Genomic DNA, 12458 nt, shown 5'->3' with positions numbered 1-12458 from the left:
AGATTTCGTGTGGATTCTTCCAATTTTCATTAATCGTGAGCAGAGCATGTCTCGACGATGGAGACTCTTGGTGTTGTTCGCAGTTTGGCAGGCACCAGACCACCCTGTCTCGCCACTTTCTTTCGCCGATGACAAACTACGATGGAAATTTATGTTGTTGGTACGTAATTAAAAGCAGAGACAGTTGTGTGCTTAAAAGTAGATGTAACTCTACGGAGCAAGCAGAATTGAAACTATAGTATAGAGAAAGAGAGAGAGAGAGAATGGGTCTCAGTCAGGATAGAGATGTGCTTACCTTGTCTGGTGGAAAGAAAACAGTTCTGGCAGACCGGTTAGTAGGTGGCCTTGGGGTGGCCTTCATCGCTGACAATGCTTTGGTGGGTATATTGGTGCTGCTGTTGTTGTTGCTGCTGCTGTTGCTGCTGCTGATGTTGCTGTTGATGGTGATGGTGATGGAGATGGAAGGGCAGACGGAATGTTGGGTGAGAACTCCATCCGGGCGAGGGTGTATACTATCTGGCGGTGGATGCTGGCGAGGCCATTACGACGTCCCTTCTACAGAAAGCCGGACGGCTATACATATGCGTGTGTGTTTGTGGTTTTTAGTGCGCCCATCATTCGAATGTGGAAGTGTGTGAACGTGCGCGCCGCGTACGAAATTTGCAAACGGTAAGGAAGACAGTGTGTTATAAAGCAGGAAATATAAAATAGGGGCGGGGTGTGGTGTAGAGCGTAAAAACGTGACACAGAAATAGACTTCTACAGAAGAAACTTTGTAGTTGAAGGAATAGAAAAATATGTGCATGTTTAGTATAGCATAACTGGCGTCGTTTCGCTGATAAATCGTTCCGAATTGGCTTTCCGGACGCTCACGCTCGCAATCTTGCCTTTTATTTCGATTGGCAGAGAAACGTAACCGGGCATGTAAAAAAGATGTCGGAGTCAACTGGTGCCAAAAAAACTGGGGAGGTAATATAAAGCAGATCAGCGGAGGTGGATTTGGCCTTAGTAAATCGATACAATGTGACTCCTTGATATGAGTTGAGACTTTTACCGAGATACTTTCATCACCCTATGCGATTGTAAAATGTATCAATTAGGTAGGGGTGGTTTTCACCAGTGTTGCGATAGGTGAAATAGGAGTGCTAAAGCTCAGCTGGTGCTTCGAAGGAATGCGAATGCGAATGTGTGCCTGTTGCTGTATAATAATTGCAGTGTTAGGTTGTGAAAAAATATTCATTTGAATCATACTTTATCTACGTTAGTTACATGATTGATTTGCTTACTTCAGAGCCAAATTATTCATTAAATTTCAGACATATTTTGCGAATGTTATTCAGCTGACTGAATATTCATAAATGAAATGTTAGTCAACATTTAATTGCGGACACAGAAAAAAAGGTGACAGTCATGCTCATTTTTTTAGAATTTCATTTTCGATTGACATTGACGGAATATTTTTTTCTTAAGCTAGAAATAATTTTCCTCATGTTAAAACAACCATTATTGATTAGCTAACCTTTTGTAGGTTTAATAACCAAAAATAAGATTTTCAAACTATAAACTTTTTGAGATAATTATTTTCGTTTTTTCTTTCGTTGTCTACAACTTTGCCGAACAGGTCAGACCAATTAAGAAACCCTTCTAAAAAATGAGTCATGATTAAAAAACAAAATGATAGCTCTAAAAAAGTGAAAAGTAAGTGTCACTTGAAAAAATTCCCGATTTTGGTGTCGATTGGAATACCCCTCACTCTGTGGGACCCTCTTCCTTTGTTTAAAACGCCATTTTTTAAGACGTCCGAAAATTGACTGATGATAGGTTTTTTTTGAACTAAATATGCAGTTTTCGTGTTCTTTGAAAAATTTTACGTAAGAAACACCTGTCACTTTGAGGTAATATGGTGCTTATTACGGGAGTCACTTCACGGTGAAACATATTTCACTCTCACGCTCACTTCACTTTTTTAGACCTGTTCCCGATTCCACCTCAAGTGAGGTGACATAAATCACCTCGGTGAAGTGAGATTGCCAGTGAAGTGAAATTGAGAATAGGACAAGTGAAATCTGGGAGTTTTCCAGCTCAAAAATTTCTAAGTCCCGGGAGTCGATTGAGCTGAAATTTGTATGAGGAAATTTTTCTACAAGAGGAAACTTTTGAGCCCTACCGCTAAACGAAATTCGAACGTCAATTTTTCCCTTACGTTCCATTGGCCGCAGCTCGAAAATTTCAGAGAGCCGATTTTTATCAAGAAAAAAAAAAGAATCGCCTTGTTACTGGAAAATAAATCCCATATATATTACCGCTAGATCACAAATCATTCGATTTTTAAACTTTCCTATCTTCGTGAAATCATTTCACCGTTCAAACTGGTCGTGAAATAATTCCACGCGAAACGTCGCTTTTTCCGTTTCCACTTCACTCATATGACACTCATAATAACCCAGATTTCACGGCAGATGTCTCCTTGCGACGTTTTTCTCACTTACGTGAGTCTCGTAATAGGACTTCATTCAATTCACTCTGATTTCACCGTGAAGTGACTCCCATAATAAGCACCTATGAGTCAAATTCGAGATGTATTATTTTCAGGAAAACAATTTTAATTTTATCACTTTTCATCAAACAATCTTATTTTTTTTTTGAAAATGTGTTAAAAACAGCGCAAAAAATAATTTTTAAGATCTTAATGGTTATTAAGGAACGCGAAAATATCTTTCCTTTTTGCAGTAGTTTTGCCACCGTTCTCTTTTACTGCTCTTCTAATCCCAAGTAGTACGATGTTTTCTTGCACAAGTACAACGCTCTTGTACTCCATGCCGCTAACAATTAACCACTGCCGGTTCCAGTCTCTTCACAAAGGGAGTATACGTCTACTATTTAATTTCCTTATTTTAAATGTAAAAAAAATCACATGGCTCCAAATTTAACCACTATTGCGTAGATTTTTGCCAACCATGTTCAGAGAGCCACCCCCCCCCCCCCCCCCTAAAGCCTCCAATTAAAGCAACATATTCACAATACTTTCGTTAAACTAACAGATCGTTGATGGTAACAATTAAAACCGGATTGAATGGGGAAAAACTCGCAATACTGTTGCAAAAAACGAAAATTTCATTTGGACCAGAAAATCTCTAAAATAATTTTGTGGGTTAGAAAGTTAACAAACATTTTGAAATAAATATGATTGTTTGATAAAAATTGAAAAATTTGAAACTGTTTTCGTAAAAATGTTATATCTCAAAATTGACTCGTATTTCTTCAGGGTGATAAGTGTTTCTCAGGTGAATTTTTCGAGGAACACGATGAACTACCAAATCTAAAATAAAATTGGCTGCACTAGCTGAAAAATGCAAATTTAGTATTAAAATACAAAAACAATCATAGCATCACTTTTGCTCAAAAATAATGTTTTTTTTTTTTTGGCAGGTCGTGTCAAGTTGTATTTATACATTTTGAATGGAATAACCCAATAACGAAGTAAAAATGGTCAAACGGAATGATCGAAATCCAAAAAATATCAAAATCTAAAACTTGAACAGAAATAAATGTGTAACTTACCAAAATGTCAAAAAGTGCTGTCAAAACAATCAACAAGAAATGTAAAATCATTCAAAACATAGAGAATAACGGAAATGTCAAATTTATCGAAAGCTCCAAAAAATGGCAATCATCTAAGAAAAATATCAAAATTTTTCAAAAGAATCAGAAATGTCAATAAAAAAAATTAATTTCAAGCGGTAGTGTTGCCAGATATGTTATTTTTACATTTGAAAAATCAAACTGCATATTTTGGCAAATGAGTATATTCTGATTTTAAATTTGATAATTTCATCGTATTTCACAGGAAACAGGAGGTATTTTGAGCAAAACTCGATTTACAGCATTTCTAGAAAAATAAAGTCAAATTGTCTCTGGTTTTGGTTAATCTTCTTTTCTATGATATATAGAAGGATATTCTAGAAATTGTAACATCAAGAGAATTAGTCAGGGAATCTAGGAAGAATATTAGTTTTAAGCGGTAGTGTTGCCGTTTATTTTATTTTTCGCATTTGAAAAATCGAATTGTATCTTTTTGTAAATGTGTATGTTTTGATTGAAAAAAAATACCAATTTCATCGTATTTCGAAAAAACAAAATCAAAAATACTTATCACTCGGAAGTATTATGAGCAAAACTTGAGCTACAGCATTCTAAGATGAAGAGTCAAATTTGCTTTGATTTGCTATAATGTCTTTGGAAATATTTTGATTGTGGACATTCTAGATGATACAATTTAAAGCATACTAAACGAGAGATTCAGAAAGTATAGAAATTTTGACTGGCACTGTTGCCTGTTGCTTGGACGTCCATGAACACAGTTATTTTATTGATTTGGAAATTTTTAATGCCATTTTGAGTTTTCTTTAGGAATAGATTCTCGTTAATGAAATGTATTTGTTTGTTTTGTCGCAAATTGTGATAAACTTGTATTGAAAATTGTTGAAGATAAATAGAACATTAAACAACATAAAACAACAATTGGCATTGTTGCCTCTGAAAAAAAAAATAATATGATTGTTAAAAATATACTCCAGTCTATTGAAATCTTGAGTATTTTTGGAAATGAAAAAATAGTCAAACAATAATGCTGGTGTAAAAAAGTCGAGAAATGATTGGGAAATGTATTCCTAGACAAAATTTCATTAACAAAAAAACTTTACTTTGCTATGTTCAAAACAAATAAATAAATCGAGAAAAACATTATTTTTTGATATCCAAGCAAGTGAATGTCAATAGTCAATAGCGAAACCGGAGTAAATTTGACCTAATTTCCTAAAAATGCTGTAACTCCAATTCCGGACGCGATTAAATCACCCTTATTCTTGCGAGCACGTATGAATTGTCTGTTTAGTTAAAGTTTACATTTCAAGTGTTTTTTGATCAGTTTTTTTCGCTGAATCTAGTGTATTTGGTGTGGGGTTGGATTCACGGTATTTACTGTTCCATGTTTTCCATATTCCAATTTCATGCATGAAATGAGTTCTGAAACTTCTCGTGATTGTGGTAGATAATTGAACGTGTTGATGATCTGGTTGGATGACCGTATGCGGTGAATGGTTGTAGAAAGGAGCGACACGTCTGTGCAAGCGCTGCTATGTTTTTTTATGTATTATGTCATGAATTAGTCTGAAAAAAAGGTTCATCTTTTTTTTTCTGGGCACTCAATATAACGGACACTTTCCATATGTGTTTCGAATCCGTTTTTTATTATTTTGTTTCCACGTTTCGCCTGATGGCTTAAAAATTTGAAAATTTCAGCAATGGAAGGCAGGCAACCGAGATCTTTTTTACATACCCTAATAATTCTAATTCTTTTTTTAATAACCTCACATTATTAGTACATGATCATGTCTATATTGTAACATCAATCTTATTAAATCATGGTCATATCACAGTTGACTGTAAGGACGTGGCCAACGCCGTTATTGGTCTATAAAAACCGGGTCATTGAATGATGCACAGTGAGAAGGAATTACTACTCCAAGTCGTTCTCTCATTTGATCCATTGTGCATCTTGAGTGGCTCGGATACATTACGGAGTAGCAACCATTGATATGTAAAGTCAAAACTAAGCGAAGGTAAGCCAAAAATGCTGTAACTCGAATTCCCAATATATAATAATTTCCCAGAGTGATGATTGTTTTTCTCAGAAATAAGTTTGATGAAATTGTTTGCAGAAAAAGTTATCCACCCCAAACTGATTGAATGTCTGACGAACGGCTCAACATTGAATTTTTCCAGCAACACTGCTACAGCATGCTGCTATTGCAAACTTGCTTAAGGATGAGAAAAAATTTCGCGTGGAAGTAAGCTTGAAAGTGTAATTTTTGCTCATAATATTTTCGGAGAAGCCTCCAAGATAAATTTTACACGATATTATTTCTTATCACATTATTGAATTTGCAACAGCAGCATGCTGCAGCAGTATTGTTAGTAAAATTCAATGGTGAGCCGTTTGTCAAACATACAATCAGTTTGAGATGAATAACTTTTTCTACCAGCATCGTAGCGTCTTACGGTCTTTAGAAGAGTTTTTCCCAGGAAAATTTCCTACAGATATCATGTATCGATATATTTTTAGGAACCAACTGGACATTTCTAGAGAATAAGTTTTGAAAAAGTTGATTTTCCTATATAAAATCGTATGGAAACTTAAAAAATCGGGCGCAAAAATATAGTTACACCGATCGATCTGAAAAGTTAAACGGTTGTTATGGGACCCATAAGGAACACGAAAAGTGCATGGGAGCTAGAATCCGTTTTTTGTCCCACCCTACTCATTTGCCGGAGAAAGCAATTCAATTTTTCGAATGCAAAAGTGATAAATCAGGCAACACTGTCGCTCAAAATTAATGTTGTGTTGAATTCCTTGATAAATTTTCTCGACATCGCAATTTATATAACGTTCATCGATATAACATATCCAGAACATGAAATAAGAATTTAAAAACGTATATTGCTTAGAACCAGAGAAAATTTAACTTTATATCTTCAAGATGGTGTAACTCAAATTTTGCTCATAATATCTCGGAGTGATAGTTTTTGTGCTCATACCAGTATATTTCCGGGCATTATATGTAGCCATAATAATAAGAACAGAAGATTTTTTGACAAAAAGTGTCGCACACAGTGGATGGAGCCACCCGGCATGAAAGCTGGGATTTTTCCCCAAACTTTGGGTATGAGATGGTCGTTGACACGTTTATACTGTTTTTTTTTCTGTCGAAAATAGAACGTTAATGTCAACAATGTCAAAAGTGTTGAATTTTCAAAAATAGCCGAATGTCTAGAAAAAGAAATGTTTCAAATATCTGAAATATCAAAAGTGTATAAATCGCCTAAAATAGCTCAAATAATAATCAAAAAGTTTAGATATGTTGAACGGTTAAAACGGATCTCGACAATGAGGTTTTTCAACCCTGATGGCTTCACAGATAGCATGGCTGAGAGACACTTTTATTACGCGGGGGATACGTTCCAAATTTATATTGAACCGCGTAGAAAGAACTAAATTAATTTGAAAAATTAACGTAGAAAAAAATTCCAAAATGTTTAAACTTTGACTGAATATGATAGAGGTCATTCTTAAGGCCAAAATACAATGTTATAAATTTTCCAGTTTTTACAACAAATATTGTGTTTTAAAAAAAACTGATATATCTTTACTTGTGTCTCAAACGGAAAACGTGTTTGAAATGAGGTACCGTTTTTTGTTATTGAAAAAAGCAACCCGCGTAAAAAACCTGACTGTACTCGGGTTCGGTTGGTACTGTTCGATTGTTCTCAGTCACCATTGAGTAGCGGGTGGTGCCGCCAGCATGTTCTTCATTTTAGGCGTATTTATCTTCAATCCAAACTTCCCTGCTTCACATTTTAGTCTGATGTACTGATCTGCCACCGCCTCAAATGTTCTGCCGACAGTGTCCACGTTTTCAGCAAAGCAGATTTATTAACCGGATTCAACGAAAATCGTGCCCCGCGTATCTATTCTCGCTCGTCTCACAACACCTTCTAGCGCAACATTGAAGAGCAGGCAGGAAAGACCATCACCTTATCTAAGTCCCCTGCGGGATCCGAATAGGTCGGATAGACCACCCGAAATCCTCACACAACATTGCACATTGTCGAAAAACTCAAGAAGCTCAGCCCTAAATTGAAAGATAATGTTATTTATAGCATTTTTGTGGAACATTTCTAAAAAATTGTTTTCAGGTTTCCCAAACGTGATTCATGAAAAAATTACTTTTTTTAAGCTACGAACGAACCCCCACTCTTTTGCACTTTAATCAATTCTGTTCGATTTCTAAATTTTTCCATGTATTTTTTCATTTTTATAGGGTTGTTTTTGAATATTTTTCATGGTTCAGTTTAGCATTGCATTCAGTTATTTGACTCCCAGAGCCCATTAAACATCACAAAAAAATTAATTTTTCTAATAATTCTTAGTTAAAACCCTACAAAACACAAATAAAAAAAAAAATTTGACCAGGAACTGAAATTTTCATCGAAAAGCGGGATTTACGACGAAAGTTTACATGCAAAAAGATACTTGATATCTTATCGGGGAGCTGAGATATGGAAAACTATGCATTTTAACAAATATGTTAAATAACTGTTTTATTTTGGGAGATAAGAAATAACAATGTTCAGAAAACCAATGCATTTTTAGATGGCTGATAACTAAGGAGAAGGTCTTAAAATTCGGAAAAATTTGCGAAAAAAGTTAGAACGGAAATTGTGATTTTTAGTGCCTTCTATTTGAAAGCTCAATGTTGCTCGTAATATATAAGAGATAGAAACATGATGTCTTCGGTAAAGCTTCTTGTTTTAATATAACCTAAAAGTTTGTCGAAGACACCGTGCGTCTATCTTATTCTGATTAGAAAGTAAATTTTTTATCTCACTCATAGGTGGGTTGATCACTCATCTTTCTACATTAAAAGATGCATTTTCGAATATACTGAAACTCCTCCGAACATACCTTATGGTTATAATCATCATTTGAATCACTATTTAGGAAATTATACGCACAAACGGCAAAATAAAACACTGAACAATGAAGATATTGACCTTAAGCAAATATCTTAAATACCAATATAGTTCACTTACGTGAAATTATGAAGACAAATCGAAAATGACAGAAGCGTTAGTCACCTTTTCGACCGCTAGGTGCGCCACTTCTGATTTTATTCTACACGACATGCGAATAAGAGTAACTTTTGACAATAATATTACCCTAATGGGTACACTGAAAAAAATGTACATTTTATTGTGAAGTGGACTCGGCCGAATATTTTATAATAATTCGCCTATGTATGAGGCAATCCATGGGTGGTGTTTCACGGTTTGTACGTTTTTCGACCTCCGACAATATTTTGAGTTGTAAAATGGCGACTTCCGGTGACTAGAAAACCGCCGAAAATGACCAAATACCACCAAATATGGGTGTTTTTTTAACCAGAATGACGCTTAGAAGCCAGAAATCGTCTCCAAATGCCAGTTTGAAATCCAAGATGGCGACTTCCGGTTTCTGAAAAACAGCGGCAAATGACCAAATATGGGTATTTCCGCGATTGTTATGATGCACTGAAGCAACAAATCGACCTCAGACAACATTTCAATTGTAAGATGGCGACTTCCAGTGATTGGAAAAGAGACGAAAATGACCAAATACCACCTAATATGGATGTTTCTTTAACTAGAATGACGCTCAGAGGCCAGAAATTGTCTCTGAATACCATTTTGAAATCCAAGATGGCGACTTCCGGTTTCTGAGAAACAGTGAGATATGACCAAATACCACCCAATATGGGTACTTTTGGTGACTGGAAAACTGCCGAAAATGACCCAAATATGGGTGTTTCCTTAACCAGAATGATACATGGAGCTAAAAATTGACTTCAGACACCATTTTGAATTGTAAGATGGCAGCTTCTGGGAAACAGCCGAATACTACTGCATATGAATATTTCCGTAATCGAAATAATGTATAGAAGCCAAGCATTGACCCTGGACACCATCTTGAATTCGAAGATGATCACTTTCAGTTTCTGGAAAACCACGAAAATAACTGAATATGAGTGTTTTCGGAATAGAGGTGATGTACTAAAGGCGAAAGTCGAGGATGTTGTCATTCCGATAAAACCAATAATTTCAAACGATATAAACAAATCGCAAAAAATCAATGAATTTGGAATGTTGAAAATTATTGAATTAAACATAAAAATAGGTGGGACGAAGTTTGCCGGGTCAGATAGTAAATACATAAATATGCTGGTTAAAGCAAAGCTGCAAGTGATGAATACGAAGATTAGAACTCGAGAGCAAAAAATTCGGAGGGATAAAAAAAAACAAAAAAATACTTTCAAAACGAAGAAAACTAAACATTAAATGATAGTTTTTTCATGACAGCTGTTATCACTAATTCTGTTTGTTTTTTTGAATATCTTTTATATATAATATAATAAAGCTTTTAAACCAATTGCAACATTATTTGCATCCATACTGTTAAATTAATAGAAAATTCAAGTGTTATCTAAGCTAAAACTTGGGATTAGTTTACCATTTACACGTCGTGGCCTGATTATTTCAATATTTCTTCTTCGTGCCTCGATAAGCTACATCTATTATATTATACAATATACGCACGAAATCTGCAACATATTTTTTTCTGTGAAATTATGAAATTGAGTCAACTAAATCTAAAATTGAGTAAATTCAGTTTCGTGTGTGAGAATGTCACACGCTCACAGAAATCAAAAACATCATATCAAGAAGACTGGGAACTCTGCCTGAGGCTGAGCGACAGTTTTGGCAGCGCAGTCTTACGAGTAAAAGTGGAACTGAGGCATGCTAGTGTGTGTGCTGGCGATGCGAATGCAAGCTGATCGCACAGGTTGGACCACCACATAGCCCACTCTGTCTTCGCAGCGATGCATATTTCCACCTTAAATAGATGGAGTGCGCTGTTTGATTTGACGCTTGTCATTTGTATGGGATCGATCCAGAGATGCCAGTCTTCTTGATATGATGTTTTTGCAGAAATTCAACAACAATGCACAGTGGTACAGTACACGCTGCTTTATTTTAACTCTAATCTGATTAGAATCTACTCAGTTTGGTATTCTTATGCAAAATGTCAAAAAGTGAGTAATCGAGTACTGGAAAATTGAGTAACATTAACCCAAATTTTCATAATTACCATGTTTACTTAGTTTTGAGTTGTTATCCATGATGTTTACTCACCCCCGAGTATATGTATATGTCAAAAGTTTTCAACAGCAATATTATCGGTTTCCGAAGAACAATTGGTGTCGCTTTTTATTCGTTGGCTAGCAGTAAGTATCTGATCTGTCATCAAATCAATAATTTCTTAATCAATTAATAATTTCAGCCCAACATCAGTATTGCAGAGGATTTGAAAACACCTAAAAGATCTCTTCAAAATGAACAACCGCATGTTGTATGTTCTACGATGCCGTTTAAAGCCGGACTTTTATTCGTGATAACAAACGCAAACATTTGTATTGATGTACAGTGCTCAACAATCGATGCAATTTAAATCCTTCGCAGTATTAGGTGACGAATGATGACGGATTATCTGGCACAAAAAAGTAAGTCACAGTCCACGGGCAACTGTCAACCGGTTGGGTGCCGCATTCAATGAAGACACGGGAATGATTTAGTAAATTTTCTAATGTTCCGATGAAAAATAAGTCTGTTTTTTTGATTGTTCTGAATTTATTTTATTTATTGAGTCAGATTTACAAAAAACAGAAATCATTAAATTTCCTTATTTAGGCAAACTGGGTAACTTGTACTCATTTTCGTTAATTTCTGGTTTGCATGAACAGAGTAGATTCTACTCAGTTTTTGACGTATGACGCCCTTACTCAGAAGTGAGTAACCGTAAAAGTACCCTAATTAGGGTACCTCCGCTTTTTTCAAAAGTGGGTGATATCTAACTCACTTTAGAGTAACAAAAAATGAGCGTGTAAGGCAATGTAGGCGGACATGAGTATTTCGATGCGATTTTGTGGTTTTAGAGTAAAATTTTTTCTAAGAACTTGTTTCTTATATTTAGTCTATTTTTTATGTGCAAATGAAAATTAGGGTGGTCCTGAAATCGACTAAATAAAAAAACTAACTATTTTATTTGCAGAAATAAATGTATACATTCATCGGCACATTTGTAGATCAACTAGTTTTAAGCAAATTTTGGTATTTCTTCACAATATTTATACAATATTTGTTCTTTCAAATGATTCCAAAGAATATTATTTATGTTTGCCCTAAACGGAGACATCAATATATCAAAAGGTCCTATTTTTAAAATAGAAACAGTGAAAACTCTTCATCTGTACAATATATCGACAATGTTTTTTCGTCAAAATTGGCGTATTTTTGATTAAAGTTACCGAAGAAAACTTTGTTTTTAAATTTGAATTGAAAAAATAGAGCGAAAAGACTGTTTTTGGAAACCAAATTTAATGTCTCCAAAAAAAGCTTTTTACAAAGTTACTTAGAATTAGTTGGTCTACAAGTTTGCCAAAGAACGTTTACAATTATTTATGCGAAAAAAAAAACAAGTTAGTTTTTAATTCGTTGATTTTGGGACCACCCTAATTTTCATTCGCACATAAAAAGAGGACTATGTATAAGGAACAACTTTTTACAAAAACTATGGCTTTAAACCGCAAACCAAAATCGCAACGAAAAGCTTATGTCCGCTAAATTGCCTTACTGTATCACTGTGCAATGAGTTTAGTTACCTTTTCCACCACAAGAGGGGGTGTTCCCTGTCTGTCTTCACGGAAATATATGGGAAATTCCAGAGTGAACTATATTGTTATTTTAAGATATTTGGCTTTAGTGGCATTTTTGACAAAATGCATAGTTTTCCATCATATGTGCCA

The 12458-nt window shown here is 35.0% G+C and overlaps 2 protein-coding genes across 24 annotated transcripts in view; one reads left to right on the top strand and one right to left on the bottom strand.

Moving 5' to 3' along the window:
• The window catches only part of LOC129718516 (putative thiamine transporter SLC35F3), a 135023-nt gene that overhangs the window by 15918 nt on the left and 106647 nt on the right, over positions 1 to 12458 (bottom strand). For 3 of the 23 annotated variants that reach the window (XR_008726940.1, XR_008726938.1, XR_008726941.1), the window contains one exon: positions 296 to 573. The exons of 18 other annotated variants lie outside the window; for them this stretch is intronic. The gene's annotated coding sequence lies outside the window, so the exon portion shown is untranslated. Of the gene's footprint in view, positions 1 to 295; positions 574 to 12458 lie in introns of those variants that run through there. 2 more of the 23 variants (XR_008726939.1, XR_008726942.1) reach the window with 1 other exon arrangement.
• Positions 1 to 12458, top strand: part of LOC129718519 (putative uncharacterized protein DDB_G0282129) — a 119353-nt gene that overhangs the window by 15719 nt on the left and 91176 nt on the right. The gene's annotated exons all lie outside the window — the stretch shown is intronic.

Source organism: Wyeomyia smithii, chromosome 1 (assembly GCF_029784165.1).
Source record: "Wyeomyia smithii strain HCP4-BCI-WySm-NY-G18 chromosome 1, ASM2978416v1, whole genome shotgun sequence".
NCBI classification, from domain to species: domain Eukaryota; kingdom Metazoa; phylum Arthropoda; class Insecta; order Diptera; family Culicidae; genus Wyeomyia; species Wyeomyia smithii.
The sequence above is the reverse complement of the archived record's forward strand: the minus strand, read 5'-3'. Positions and strand labels throughout refer to the sequence as shown.